The sequence below is a fragment of the Hemiscyllium ocellatum genome, chromosome 47 (assembly GCF_020745735.1).
Source record: "Hemiscyllium ocellatum isolate sHemOce1 chromosome 47, sHemOce1.pat.X.cur, whole genome shotgun sequence".
NCBI classification, from domain to species: domain Eukaryota; kingdom Metazoa; phylum Chordata; class Chondrichthyes; order Orectolobiformes; family Hemiscylliidae; genus Hemiscyllium; species Hemiscyllium ocellatum.
The window spans coordinates 18,111,730-18,125,451 of record NC_083447.1 but is presented as its reverse complement, the minus strand read 5'-3'; the positions used below and the strand labels follow the sequence as shown (position 1 = coordinate 18,125,451).

At 48.7% G+C, this 13,722-nt stretch overlaps 1 protein-coding gene across 2 annotated transcripts in view; it reads right to left on the bottom strand.

Moving 5' to 3' along the window:
- LOC132836781 (neuroblast differentiation-associated protein AHNAK-like) overlaps positions 1-11,115 on the bottom strand; it is a 138,957-nt gene extending 127,842 nt beyond the window's left edge. For both annotated transcript variants that reach the window (XM_060856243.1, XM_060856244.1), the window contains exon 1: positions 10,987-11,115. The gene's annotated coding sequence lies outside the window, so the exon portion shown is untranslated. The remainder of the gene's footprint in view (positions 1-10,986) is intronic.
- Positions 11,116-13,722: the final 2,607 nt, after the last annotated feature.

Below are 13,722 nucleotides of genomic sequence, written 5' to 3'. Positions count from 1 at the left end.
ATGGGACTGAGTGCCCCAGCACTGACTGTGTGTGTGTGTCAAGCAGGACTGAGTGTGAGTGTGTGTGTGTGTGTGTGTCTGTGTGTACAACAGGACATGAGTGTCCCAGCACCGACTAGGTGTGTGTGTGTTTGTGTGTGTAAAACAGGACTGAGTGCCCCAGCACTGACGGTGCGTGTGTGTGTAAAACTGGACTGAGTGATCCAGCACTGACCGAGTCCCTGTGTAAAACAGGTCTGAGTGTCTCAGCACTGTGCGTGTGTAATGGGACTGAGTGCCCCAGCACTGACTGTGTGTGTGTGTGTCAAGCAGGACTGAGTGTGTGTGTGTGTGTGCGTGTGTTTGTGTGTGTGTAAAACAGGACATGAGTGTCCCAGCACCGACTAAGTGTGTGTGATGTGTGTGCGTGTGTGTGTAAAACAGGACTGAGTGTTCCAGCACTGTGTGTGTGTGTGTGTGTGTGTGTGTGTAAGTAAACAAGGGCTGAGTGTCCCAGTACTGACCGAGTGTGTGTAAAACAGTACTGAGTGTCCCAGCACTGACTGTGTGTGTAAAACAGGACTGAGTGTTCCAGCACCGACTGTGTGTGTGTGTCTGTAAAGTTGGACTGAAGTCCCAGCACCGATCGTGTGTGTGCGCGTAAAACAGGACTCAGTGCGTGTGTGTGTTTGTGTGTGTGTGTTTGTGTGTGTGTAAAGCAGGACTGAGTGTCCCAGCACTGACTGTGTGTGTTTGTGTGCGTGTACAGCAGGACTGAATGTCCCAGCACCTACTGTGTGTGTGTCTGTAAAGCTGGACTGAGTGTCCCAGAACCGATTGTGTGTGTGTGTGTGCGCGCGTAAAACAGGACTGAGTGTCCCAGCACCGACTGTGTGTGTGTGTAGTGAAACAGGACTGAGTGTTCCAGCACTGACCGAGCGTCTGTGTAAAGTAGGACTGAGTGTCCCAGCACTGTGTGTGTGTAAAGGGACTGAGCGTCCCAGCAACAATGGTGTGTGTGTGTGTGAGAGAGGACGGAGTGTTCCAGCACTGACTCTGTGTGTGTGTGTGTGTGTGTGTGTGTGTTTGTGTGTGTAAAACTGGACTGAATATGGGTAGTGGGACTGAGTGCCCCAGCACTGACTGTGCGTGTGTGTGTAAAACAGGACTGAGTGTCCCAGCACTGACTGAGTGTGTGTGTAAAGCAGGACTGTGTGTCCCAGCACCGATTATGAGTGTAAAACAGGACTGAGTGTGTGTCTGTGTGTGTGTAAAGTTGGACTGAGTGTCCCAGCACCCACTGTGAGTGTCTGTAAAGCAGGACAGAGTGTCCCAGCACTGACTGTGTGTGTGTCTGTAAAGCGGGACTGAGTTTCCCAGCACCGAATGTGTCTGTAAAGCAGGACTGAGTGTCCCAGCACCGACTGGGTGTGCGTGTGTTTGTGTATGTGTGTGTGTAAGTAAAACAGGACTGAGTGTTCCAGCACTGACCGAGTGTCTGTGTAAAACAGGACTGAGTGTCCCAGCACTGTGTGTGTGTAATGGGACTGAGTGCCCCAGCACTGACTGTGCGTGTGCGTGCTAAGCAGAACGGAGTGTCCCAGCACCGACTGGGTGTGTGTGTGTTTGTGTGTGTATAAGTAAAACAGGACTCTGTGTTCCAGCACTGACCGAGTGTCTGTGTAAAACAGGACTGAGTGTCCCAGCACTGTGTGTGTGTAATGGGACTGAGTGCCCCCACACTGACTGTGCGTGTGTATGTGTCTGTCTGTCTGTAAAGCTGGACTGAGTATCCCAGCACCGATTGTGTGTGTGTGCGCAAGTTAAACCGGACTGAGTGTGTGTGTGTGTGTGTGTGAGAAACAGGACTGAGTATGTGTGTGTGTGTGTGTGTAAAGCAGGACTGAGTGTCCCAGCACCAACTATGTGTGTGTAAGTGAAACAGGACTGAGTGTTCCAGCACTGACCGAGTGTGTGCGTAAAACAGGACTGAGTGTTCCAGCCCTGACCGAGTTTCTGTGTAAAACAGGACTGAGTGTGTGTGTGTGTAAAACAGTACTGAGTGTGCGTGTGTGTGAAATAGGACTGAGTGTGTGTGTGTCTGTCTGTCTGTCTGTAAAGCTGCACTGAGTGTCCCAGCACCGATTGTGTGTGTGTGTGAGCAAGTAAAACAGGACTGAGTGTGTGTGTGTGTGTAAAACAGGACTGAGTGTGTGGTGTGTGTAAAACAGGACTGAGCGTGTGTGTGCGCGTGTGTGTAAAGCAGGACTGAGTGTCTCAGCACCGACTGTGTGTGTGTGTACAAAACAGGACTGAGTGTTCCAGCACTGACCGAGTGTCTCTGTAAAACAGGACTGTGTCCCAGCACTGACCAAGTGTGCGTAAATCAGAACTGAGTGTCCCGGCACTGTGTGCGTGTGTAATGGGACTGGTGCCCCAGCCCTGACTGTGCATGTGTGTGTAAAACAGGACTAAGTGTCCCAGCACTGACTAGGTCTTTGTGTAAAACAAGACTGAGTGTGTGTTTGTAAAGCAGGACTGAGTGTCCCAGCACCGACTGGGTGTGTGTGTATTTGTGTGTATGTAAGTAAAACAGGACTGTGTGATCCAGCACTGACCGAGTTCCTGTGTAAAACAGGACTGAGTGTTCCAGCACTGACCGAGTGTGTGTGTAAAGGGACTGAGCGTCCCAGCAACAATGGTGTGTGTGTGTGTCTGTGCGCGCGCGCTTGTGTGTAAAGCAGGACTGAGTGTACCAGCGCTGACTGTTTGTGTGTGTGTGTGCGTAAATCAGGACTGACTGCGCCGGCACTGAGTGTGCGTGTGGGTGTAAAGTAGGACTGAGTGTCCCAGCACCGACTGGGTGTGTGTATGTGTTTGTGTGTGTGTAAGTAAAACAGGACTCTGTGTTCCAGCACTGACCGAGTGTCTGTGTAAAACAGGACTGAGTGTCCCAGCACAGTGTGTGTGAAATGGGACTGAGTGCCCCAGCACTGACTGTGCATGTGTGTGTAAAACAGGACTGAGTGTTCCTGCACCGACTGTGTGTGTGTGTGTGTGTGTGTGTGTGTGTGTAAAACAAGACTGTGTGTGTGTGTGTGTAAAGCAGGACTGAGTGTGCCAGCACCGACTGGGTGTGTGTGTGTATTTGTGTGTGTGTAAGTAAAACAGGACTGAGTGTCCCAGCACTGACTCTGTGTGTGTGTAAAACAAGACTGAGTGTGTGTGTGTGTGTGTAAAGCAGGACTGAGTGTGCCAGCACCGACTGGGTGTGTGTGTGTATTTGTGTGTGTGTAAGTAAAACAGGACTGAGTGTCCCAGCACTGACTGAGTGTGTGTGTAAAGCAGGACTGAGTGTCCTAGCACCGACTGTGTGTGTGGGTGTGTGTGTGTATAAAACAGACTGAGTGTTCCAGCACTGACCGAGTGTCTGTGTAAAACAGCACTGAGTATCCCAGCACTGACGGAGCATGTGTAAAACAGGACTGAGTGTCCCGGCACTGTGTGCGTGTGTAATGGGACTGAGTGACCCAGCACTGACTGTGCGTGCATGTGTCAAACAGGACTGAGTGTCCTATCACCGACTGTGTGTGTGTAAAGCAGGACTGAGTGTCCCAGCACCGACTGTGTGTGTGTGTCTGTAAAGCTGGACTGAGTGTCCCAGCACCGAATGTGTGTGTAAAGCAGGACTGAGTGTCCCAGCACCGACTGGGTGTGTGTGTGTTTGTTTATGTGTGTGTGTGTAAGTAAAACAGGACTGAGTGTTCCAGCACTGACCGAGTGTCTGTGTAAAACAGGACTGAGTGTCCCGGCACTGTGTGCGTGTGTAATGGGACTGAGTGACCCAGCACTGACTGTGCGTGCGTGTGTAAAACAGGACTGAGTGTCCCATCACCGACTGTGTGCGCGTAAATCAGGACTGACTGCCCCGGCACTACCTGTGCGTGTGTCTGTAATGCTGGACTGATTGTCCCAGCACCGAATGTGTGTGTCTGTGTAAAACAGGACTGAGTGTCCCAGTACTGTGTGTGTATAATGGGACTGAGTGCCCCGGAACTGACTGTGCGTGTGTGTACAGCACTGAGTGTCTCAGCACTGACTGTGTGTGTGTGTGTGTGTGTGTGTGTGTGTGTATAACACAATACTGAGTGTGTGTGTGTAAAGCAGGACTGAGTGTCCCAGCCCCGACTGTGTGTGTGTAAAACAGTGCTGAGTGTGTGCGTGTGTGTGTGTGTGTGTGAGAAAGAAACAGAACTGAGTGTGTGTGTAAAACAGGACTGTGTGTGTGTGTGTGTGTAAGTAAAACAGGACTGAGGGTCCCAGCACTGTGTTTGTGTAATGGGACTGAGTGCCCCAACACTGACTATGCATCTGTGTGTAAAACAGGACTGAGGGTCCCTGCACCGACTGTGTGCGTATATGTGTGTATGTGTAAAACAGGACTGAGTGTGTGTGTGTGTGTGTGTGTAAAACAGGACTGAGTGTCTGTGTAAAACAGGACTGAGTGTGTGTGTGTATGTGTAAAACAGGACTGAGTGTCCCAGCACCGACTGTGTGTGTGTAAAGCAGGACTGAGTGTCCCAGTACCGACTCGGTATGTGTATGTGTGTGTGTGTGTGTTAAGCAGGACTGAGTGTCCCAGCACCGACTGTGTGTGTGTGTGTGTGAGGTGTGTGTGTATAAAACAGGACTGAGTGTTCCAGCACTGACCGAGTGTCTGTGTAAAACAGGACTGAGCGTCCCTGAACTGTGTGCGTGTGTAATGGGACTGAGTGCCCCACCACTGACTGTATGTGTGTGTGTGTAGAGCAGGACTGAGTGTCGCAGCACCGATTGTGTGTGTAAAACAGGATTGAGTGTCACAGCACCGACTGGGTGTGTGTGTGTGTGTGTGTGTGTGTGTGTGTAGTGAAACAGGACTGAGTGTTCCAGCACTGACCGAGCGTCTGTGTAAAGCAGGACTGAGTGTCCCAGCACTGTGTGTGTGTAAAGGGACTGGGCGTCACAGCAACAATGGTGCGTGTGTGTGTGAGAGAGGATGGAGTGTTCCAGCACTGACTCTGTGTGTGTGTTTATGTGTGTAAAACTGGACTGAATATGGGTAATGGGACTGAGTGCCCCAGCACTGACTGAGTGTGTGTGTAAAGCAGGACTGAGTGTCCCAGCACCGACTGTGTGTGTGTGTGTGTGTGCGTGTGCGTGTGTGTGTGTGGTATAAAACAGGACTGAGTATCCCAGAACTGACCGAGTGAGTGTAAAACAGGACTGAGCGTCCCTGAACTGTGTGCGTGTGTAATGGGACTGAGTGCCCCACCACTGACTGTATGTGTGTGTGTGTAGAGCAGGACTGAGTGTCGCAGCACCGAGTGTGTGTGTAAAACAGGATTGACTGTCACAGCACCGACTGGGGGTGTGTGTGTGTGTGTAGTGAAACAGGACTGAGTGTTCCAGCATTGTGTGTGTGTAAAGGGACTGGGCGTCACAGCAACAATGGTGCGTGTGTGTGTGAGAGAGAGGACGGAGTGTTCCAGCACTGACTCTGTGTGTGTGTGTGTGTGTGTGTGTGTAAAACTGGACTGAATATGGGTAATGGGACTGAGTGCCCCAGCACTGACTGAGTGTGTGTGTAAAGCAGGACTGAGTGTCCCAGCACCGACTGTGTGTGTGTGTGTGTGTGTGTGTGTGTGTGTGCGCGCGTGTGTGTGTGTGTGCGTGTGTGTGTGGTATAAAACAGGACTGAGTGTTCCAGCACTGACCGAGTGAGTGTAAAACAGGACTGAGCGTCCCTGAACTGTGTGCGTGTGTAATGGGACTGAGTGCCCCAGCACTGACTGTATGTGTGTGTGTGTAGAGCAGGACTGAGTGTCGCAGCACCGATTGTGTGTGTAAAACAGGATTGAGTGTCACAGCACCGACTGGGTGTGTGTGTGTGTGTGTGTGTGTGTAAATAACAGGACTGAGTTTTGTGTGTGTGTGTCTAAACCAGGACTGAGTGTCCCAGCACCGACTCGGTGTGTGTGCGTTTCTGTGTGTGTATGTAAAACAGGACTGAGTGATCCAGCACTGTGTGTGTGTATGTGACTGAGTGCCCCAGCACTGACTGTGCGTATGTGTGTTTAACAGGACTGAGTGTTCCAGCAGTGACTGAGTGTGTGTGTGTGTGTGTGTGTAAGTGAAACAGGACTGAGTGTTCCAGCACTGACCGAGTGTCTGTGTAAAACAGGACTGAGTGTCCCAGCACTGTGTGTGTGTAAAGGGACTGGGCGTCACAGCAACAATGGTGCGTGCGTGTGTGTGTTCGTGCATGTGTGTGTAAAGCAGGACTGAGTGAGTGTCTGTGTGTGAGAGAGAGAGAGAGAGAGAGAGAGAAACAGGACTGAGTGTGTGTGTGTGTGTGTGAAAACAGGATTGAGTGTCCCAGCATAGACTGTGTGTGTGTGTGTAAAAGAGGACTGAGTGTCCCAGCACTGACTGTGTGTGTGTAAAGCAGGACTGAGTGTCCCGGCACTAACTGTGCGTGTGTCTGTAATGCTGGACTGATTGTCCCAGCACCGAATGTGTGTGTCTGTGTAAAACAGGACTGAGTGTCCCAGTACTGTGTGTGTATAATGGGACTGAGTGCCCCAGAACTGACTGTGCGTGTGTGTGTACAGCACTGACTCTGTTAGTGTGTGTAAAACACAATACTGAGTGTGTGTGTAAAGCAGGACTGAGTGTCCCAGCCCCGACTGTGTGTATGTGTGTGTGTGAGAGAGAGAGAAAAAACAGGGCTGAGTGTGTAAAACAGGACTGTGTGTGTGTGTGTGTGTGTGTGTATAAAACAGGGCTGAGTGTGTGCATGCGTGTGTGTAAAACAGGGCTGAGTGTGTGCGTGCGTGTGTGTAAAACAGGACTGAGTGTCCCAGCACTGTGTTTGTGTAATGGGACTGAGTGCCCCAACACTGACTATGCGTGTGTGTGTAAAACAGGGCTGAGTGTCCCAGCACTGATTGAGCTTGTGTAGGTAAACCAGGACTGAGTGTCCCAGCGCTGACTGGGTGTGTGTGTAAAACAGGACTGGGTGTCCCAGCACTGACTGTGTGTGTGTGTGTGTATGTGTGTGTGTGTGTAAAGCAGGACTGAGTGTCCCAGCACTGACTCTGTGTGTGTGTAAGTAAAACAGGACTGAGTGTTCCAGCACTGACCGAGTGTCTGTGTAAAACAGGACTGAGTGTCCTAGCACTGTGTGCGTGTGTAATGGGACTGAGTGCCCCAGCAGTGACTGTGCGTGTGTGTAAAGCAGGACTGAGTGTCGCAGCAGCGACTTAGTGTGTAAAAGAGGACTGAGTGTGTGTGTGAAAAACAGGAGTGATTGAGTGTGTGTGTGTGTGTGTGTAAAACAGGACTGTGTGTCCCAGCAACGACTGTGTGTGTCTGTAAAGCAGGACTGAGTGTCCCAGCACTGTGTGTGTGTAATGGGTTTGAGTGCCCCAGCACTGACCGAGTGTGGGTAAAACAGGACTGAGTGTCCCGGCACTGTGTGCGTGTGTAATGGGACTGAGTGCCCCAGCACTGACTGTGCGTGTGTGTGTAAAGCAGGACTGAGTGTCCCAGCACCGATTGTGTGCGTATATGTGTGTATGTGTAAAACAGGACTGAGTGTGTGTGTGTGCGTGTGTGTGTGTGTATAAAACAGGACTGAGTGTCCCAGCACCAACTGTGTGTGTGTGTGTGTGTGAGATGTGTGTGTATAAAACAGGACTGAGTGTTCCAGCACTGACCGAGTGTCTGTGTAAAACAGGACTGAGCGTCCCTGAACTGTGTGCGTGTGTAATGGGAGTGAGTGCCCCAGCACTGACTGTATGTGTGTGTGTGTAAAGCAGGACTGAGTGTTGCAGCACCGATTGTGTGTGTAAAACAGGACTGAGTGTCACAGCACCAACTGGGTGTGTGTGTGTGTGTGTGTGTGTGTGTGTAAGTAATACAGGACTGAGTGATCCAGCACTGACTGAGTATCTGTGTAAAACAGGACTGAGTGTCCCAGCACTGTGTGTGTGTATGGGACTGAGTGCCCTAGCACTGACTGTGCGTATGTGTGTTTAACAGGACTGAGTGTTCCAGCAGTGACTGAGTGTGTGTGTGTGTGTGTAAAGCAGGACTGAGTGTCCCAGCACTGACTGGTCTTGTGTGTGTGAAACAGGACTGAGTGAGTGTCTGTGTGTGTGAGAGAGAGAGAAACAGGACTGAGTGTGGGTGTGTGTGTGTGTGTGTGTGTGTGTAAAACAGGACTGTGTGTGTGTAAAAACAGGATTGAGTGTCCCAACATAGACTGTGTGTGTGTGTAAAAGAGGACTGAGTGTCCCAGCACTGACTCTGTGTGTCTGTGTGTAAGTAAAACAGGACTGAGTGATCCAGCACTGACCGAGTGTCTGTGTAAAACAGGACTGAGTGTCCCAGCACTATGTGTGTGTATGGGACCGAGTGCCCCAGCACTGACTGTAGGTATGTGTGTGAAGCAGGACTGAGTGTTCCAGCACTGACTGGGAGTGTGTGTGTGTGTGTGTGTGTGTGTGTGTAAAGCAGGACTGAGTGTCCCAGCACTGACTGGTCTTGTGTGTGTGAAACAGGACTGAGTGAGTGAGTGAGTGTGTGCGCGCGTGTGAGAGAGAGAGAGAAACAGGACTGAGTGTGTATATGTGTGTGTGTGTGTGTGAGAGAGAAACAGGACTGAGCGTGTGTGTAAAACAGGACTGTGTGTGAGCGTGTGTGTAAAACAGGACTGAGTGTCCCAGTACTGTGTGTGTGTAATGGGAATGAGTGACCCAGCACTGACTCTGTGTGTGTGTGTGTGTGTGTGTGTGTGTGTGTGTGTGTGTGTAAAGCAGGACCGGAGTGTCCCAGCACTGACCGATTGTCTGTGTAAAACAGGACTGAGTGTCCCGGGACAGTGTGCGTGTGTATGGGACTGAGTGTTCCAGCACTGACTGTGCGTGTATGTGTAAAACAGGACTGAGTGTCCCAGTACTGTGTGTGTGTAATGGGTCTGAGTGTCCCAGCACTGACTGTGTGTGTGTGTGTGTGTGTGTGTGTGTGTGTGTGTGTCTGTGTGTGAGAAACAGGACCGAGTGTCCCAGAGCACTGACTGTGTGTGTGTGTGTGTGTGTGTGTGTGTGTGTGTGTGTGTGTGTGTGTGTGTGCGCATGTGTATAAAACAGGACCGAGTGTCCCAGAGCACTGTCGGTCTGTGTGTGTGTAAAACAGGACCGAGTGTCCAGAGCACTGTCGGTCTGTGCGTGTGTATAAAACAGGACCGAGTGTCCCAGAGCACTGACTGTGTGTGTGTGTGTGTGTGTGTGTGTGTGTGTGTAATCATTGCCCCAGCACTGATTATGTCTGTGTAATGGGACTAAGTGCCCAGCACTGACTGTGCGTGCGTAATGGGACTGAATGCCCCAGCACTGACTATGTTTGTGTGTGTGTGCATGCGTGCGCCTAACAGGACTGAGTGTCCCTACCCAAAAGAATCTGACTCTGACACAATGAGGAAAACTCTGTCTAACTCAGACTTCTGCATCACTTACTCTTTAGATGAAGAGCATTCACTCAAGGAACAGTTCAACTCGATTTGGCAATGTATAGTCACACTTCGTTTTAACAATTTCAAACCATAAACATTGCCCCATATTTGTTTGAAATAGACACTGATGACAGGAACTGAAAATGCTGCATGTATTCAGCAGAGCAGGGAGTCAGTGCAGAGAAGCAGAGTTCATGGTTCAGACCACTGACATTTCATGAAAAGTGTTAACAATTTCCCAGTTACAACTTACATCTCTTCTGGAAACACCCTTTTCTTCATTTTTTCCCATTGTCACTTTCCACCATCATTCTGTCTGTCATTTCAACTCTTCCTGTTTCACAGACACCATTTGTTCTACTTTTCCCCTGCTCCCATCCAGGTACTACTGAAAACCTCAATCTCAAAACGTTTTCAGTACCAATTTTAAAAAAATCAATGGAAAACATTCATGCTATTTCTCTCTCAACGATGCGAACTAATCTGCTGAATTTTCGGTATTTCCTGCTTTTATTTTGCATTTATAAAGGGAGGGCGAGATGAAATCTATTCAGTGTCACAATTTCATAATTCACACCATCTACATTTTCCACATTTAAAAACATTTCCGCCATACAATTACAAAGTACACAGTAGGTGATCATTAATTGGTCTACACTCCCCATCCAACCTGCACAGTAGGAGACCAGTCACTCACACATTTCCAATGACTGCCTCTCCCAGGAGCACAGTGAATGCTGCATCAGTGAATTCAACAATGGAGGTCAACGATGAACCCCCTTTCCTACGACCTTTCAATCTCACTCGGGTATGGGTCTCAAATACAATGACTCTTACTGGAGTAAATGTCCCACACTCTCAGACTCTCACTGGGATATAACTTCCCCACTCGTATTGACTCTCACTAGGATAAGTGTCCCACACACACCAACACTCACTGGGTATGACTCCCACACTCACAGGCTCTAACTGGCTTACGGGTCCCATGTACACCCACGCTCACTTAGGTAAGTATCTCACATGCACTGACTCTCACTGGGATACAGGTCCCCAACATGCACTGACTCTCACTGGGGTTCGGGACACACACACACACACACACAAAATCTCATTGGGGTATGGATTCAATTTGATATTTCATTTGACACAAGTGTCAATTAGAAAGAATGGCATTAGCAGGAATAGCGAACTTGAGGCACAATTTTAAAATGTTTAAACAGGTAGTCAAAATAAGACAATTTAATTTAATCCTTCTCCTTTGTAAATAAAATAAAAGCTGCCAAAAGAACTGAGGTTCCGTATGTTTAGAAACTTCAAACTGGCTCTACAGTGCAGCCTCAGCTCGTCAGGAAATATGAACTTTTTCAGGGTTAATCTTTTTTTTGAGACACAAAGGACTGCAATTAGAAAAAAAAAGTTACATCATGGAAAACTGAAAGAATCGCATTTACCTTCAGTGCTTTATCCTTTCCTGTGGAGCCCTGGCTCAACATGGAACTAGCCAGGGGAACCCGATGAAGCTTAAGCCCTCTGTAACACCCTGCACTCTGATGAACAGAGAGAGCCTGACAGGCAGCACAAGCCCCTGTGAGAGTAAGGGAGGCAAGGCTGGCATCGTCCTAGGAGGTGGGCCCCTTCGGACGATTGGTTCAGGCCATTCTGACATCAAGCTGATGGGGCTGTCCGGGATGTCAATCTTTGCTGGGAGCTCAGTCAGTTGCAGGGAGTGTTAGACTGCCTGGGCTGTTCCAGCTTCTCACTCAAAGAGACAGAATTCACCCCGCTGCAATAATCTTAACTCATTTAAAACCTCACACCTTTGTGGGTCAATTTTATTAAAGATAGATAGATAGCTAACCCTTTTGACACCAAACCTGCAATAACTTTGCACTAACCTTTTTAACGGAGAGGACATCCTGAGATGCCGCACAGAACTGGCAATGGGCCACAGATCAGGCAGAGTGACAACATTTAGCCCACAAGGCCTGAAAATGCTTTGGTTAAGGCGGAGAGGGAAATGGAAATGCAGAGAGCATTCAGCAAAGAACAGCACAGCATAGGGAGAGCTGGTTGGTGACCTGTAGTGGGGAGGGTGAATGTGTGAGGATTGCAGGACTGTGAATTACATGGGCAATTGTCAGGATTGAAGTTAAGAAGCCCAAACTAAGCGGGTTGAGTCATGGGAAGGTATGGATTCACACTCAACCCCTCAAATCTACAGGATCTGATCACAGCTGGCACTCCTACACAGTATTGACGGTGATGTGTTAAACCGAGGCACTGCATTCAAATCCCATGCCCCTTTTGTGAAGAATACTGGAGTCATTCCATTTTTTTCTTACTAGCTAATGTTTGTCCACAGCCAACATTGTTAAAACTAATTATTCTCATATTGTCATATGGCAATTTCGGAGCAGAATACGAGCAGGAGAAGACCATTTGGCTCATCATGCCTGCTCAACCATTCAATACAGTGATCTTCAGCTTCAAGTACACTTTCCCATCTGCCTCCCTCAATTCTACAACCACCTAGGGGTTAAGAGTTGCAAGGATTTACAAACCATCGAATGAATAGGTTATTTCTCATCTCAGTCCTAAACAACATTTCCTTTTCCTGAGACTGTACCATGTTCTAGATTCTTCAGCTTAATCTAGGGTGAGGGAGGGGGGGTAGGGGAGTCGACTCCATCTGGAAAGTTGTATGTTTCAAAGTAATCACCTCTCATCTTCTAAAGTCCTAAAGCATAAAGGCCCAATTTACTTAGTCTCATGAATCTTCGCTGCACAGTTGCTGACGCAAGTATATTTCTCCTGAGGTAAGGAGGCCAAAGCTGCACCGTACTCCTGATGTAGTCTGCATTAAAACACTCTCATTACACTAAAATAAAGCAAAAGAATGAAGATGCTGGAAATCTGAAGCTAACACAGAAATTGCTGGAGAAATTCAGCAGGTCTGGCAGCACCTGTGGAAAGAAAGCAGAGTTAAAATTTTAAACCTTCCTCAGAGCTGATAGTATCTAGGAAAAGATGGCATTTATGCTGAGGACAGGGGGCTAGGTGGGGGGGGGGTAAAGGGAGTGAGTGGATAGATAGAGATGGAGCTCAGAAAAAGAATGACAGTTAGGAATACAAAGGGATGGTGAAAACATGCTCAGGAGAAAGAAAAGCTGATAATGGGGATCATAAGAAAGTGAAAATGGGTTGGCCATGGGGAAAGCACTGGTGTGTGGGGGTGGGGAAAGGATATGAAGGTGTGCAGGTTCCAAAATTATTGAACTCAACATTAAGTCCTGAAGGGTCTCCTAGCAGAAAATGAGATCCTGTTCTTCTGGTTTGCGCTGAACTTCACTAGAGCAATACAGCAGCCTGACACAAAATTGTTGGCTGGAGAACACAGGGGTAACTCAGGGTCACCTTGCAGAATATAGGTGTTCTGCAAAGTGATTGCCCAGTCTGCCTTTCATCTACCCAATGTAAAGGAGTTAACATTATGGGCAACGCATACAGCAGACCAGATTGAGTGTAATGCAGGCAAATCGCTGCTTCAAGCTGTCTCTGAAGTCTTGGATTGTGAGGATGGAAGAAGCAAAGGGGCAAATGTTACACCTTCTGCAAATGCGTGGCAAGGGGGTGTGGGTTGTGGGGAAGCAGGTGGAACAATCCTGGTTTCTCCCCACAACCTTTTTTCCAGTATGTTGATCCATCATTGACGTCCCTTCCTTCTCTCATTCAGAACTGGAAAAATGTATCAATTCGGCTTCCAATTTCCACCTTGTTTTTACCTTAATCTGGTCCATCTCCGCTCGTCCCCTTCCCTTTCTTGACATTGCTGTTTCCATTTCTGGGGATTGGCTGGATTTATGATGTTAATCAATGGCCAATGTCACCCACAGTTATCTGGCCTATACATCCTCACACCCTGCTTCATGAAAAGACTCCATCCCATTCCCCGAATTCTCCATCTCGGTCTGTTCTAATAATACCACCTTCCGCAGGGGCCTCAAAAATTTGCACTTTCTTCCTCAACTGAAGATTCCCCGCCACAGTGGCTGACACAGTCCTGAGCTGTGTCCCACCGATTTCTCACAGTTCTGCCCTCACTCTTTCTCACTCCTCTCAACCCTAGTCCTCAGTTTTCACCCCAACAGCATCTACATCTAAGACGTCATAATGCACCATTTCCAGCC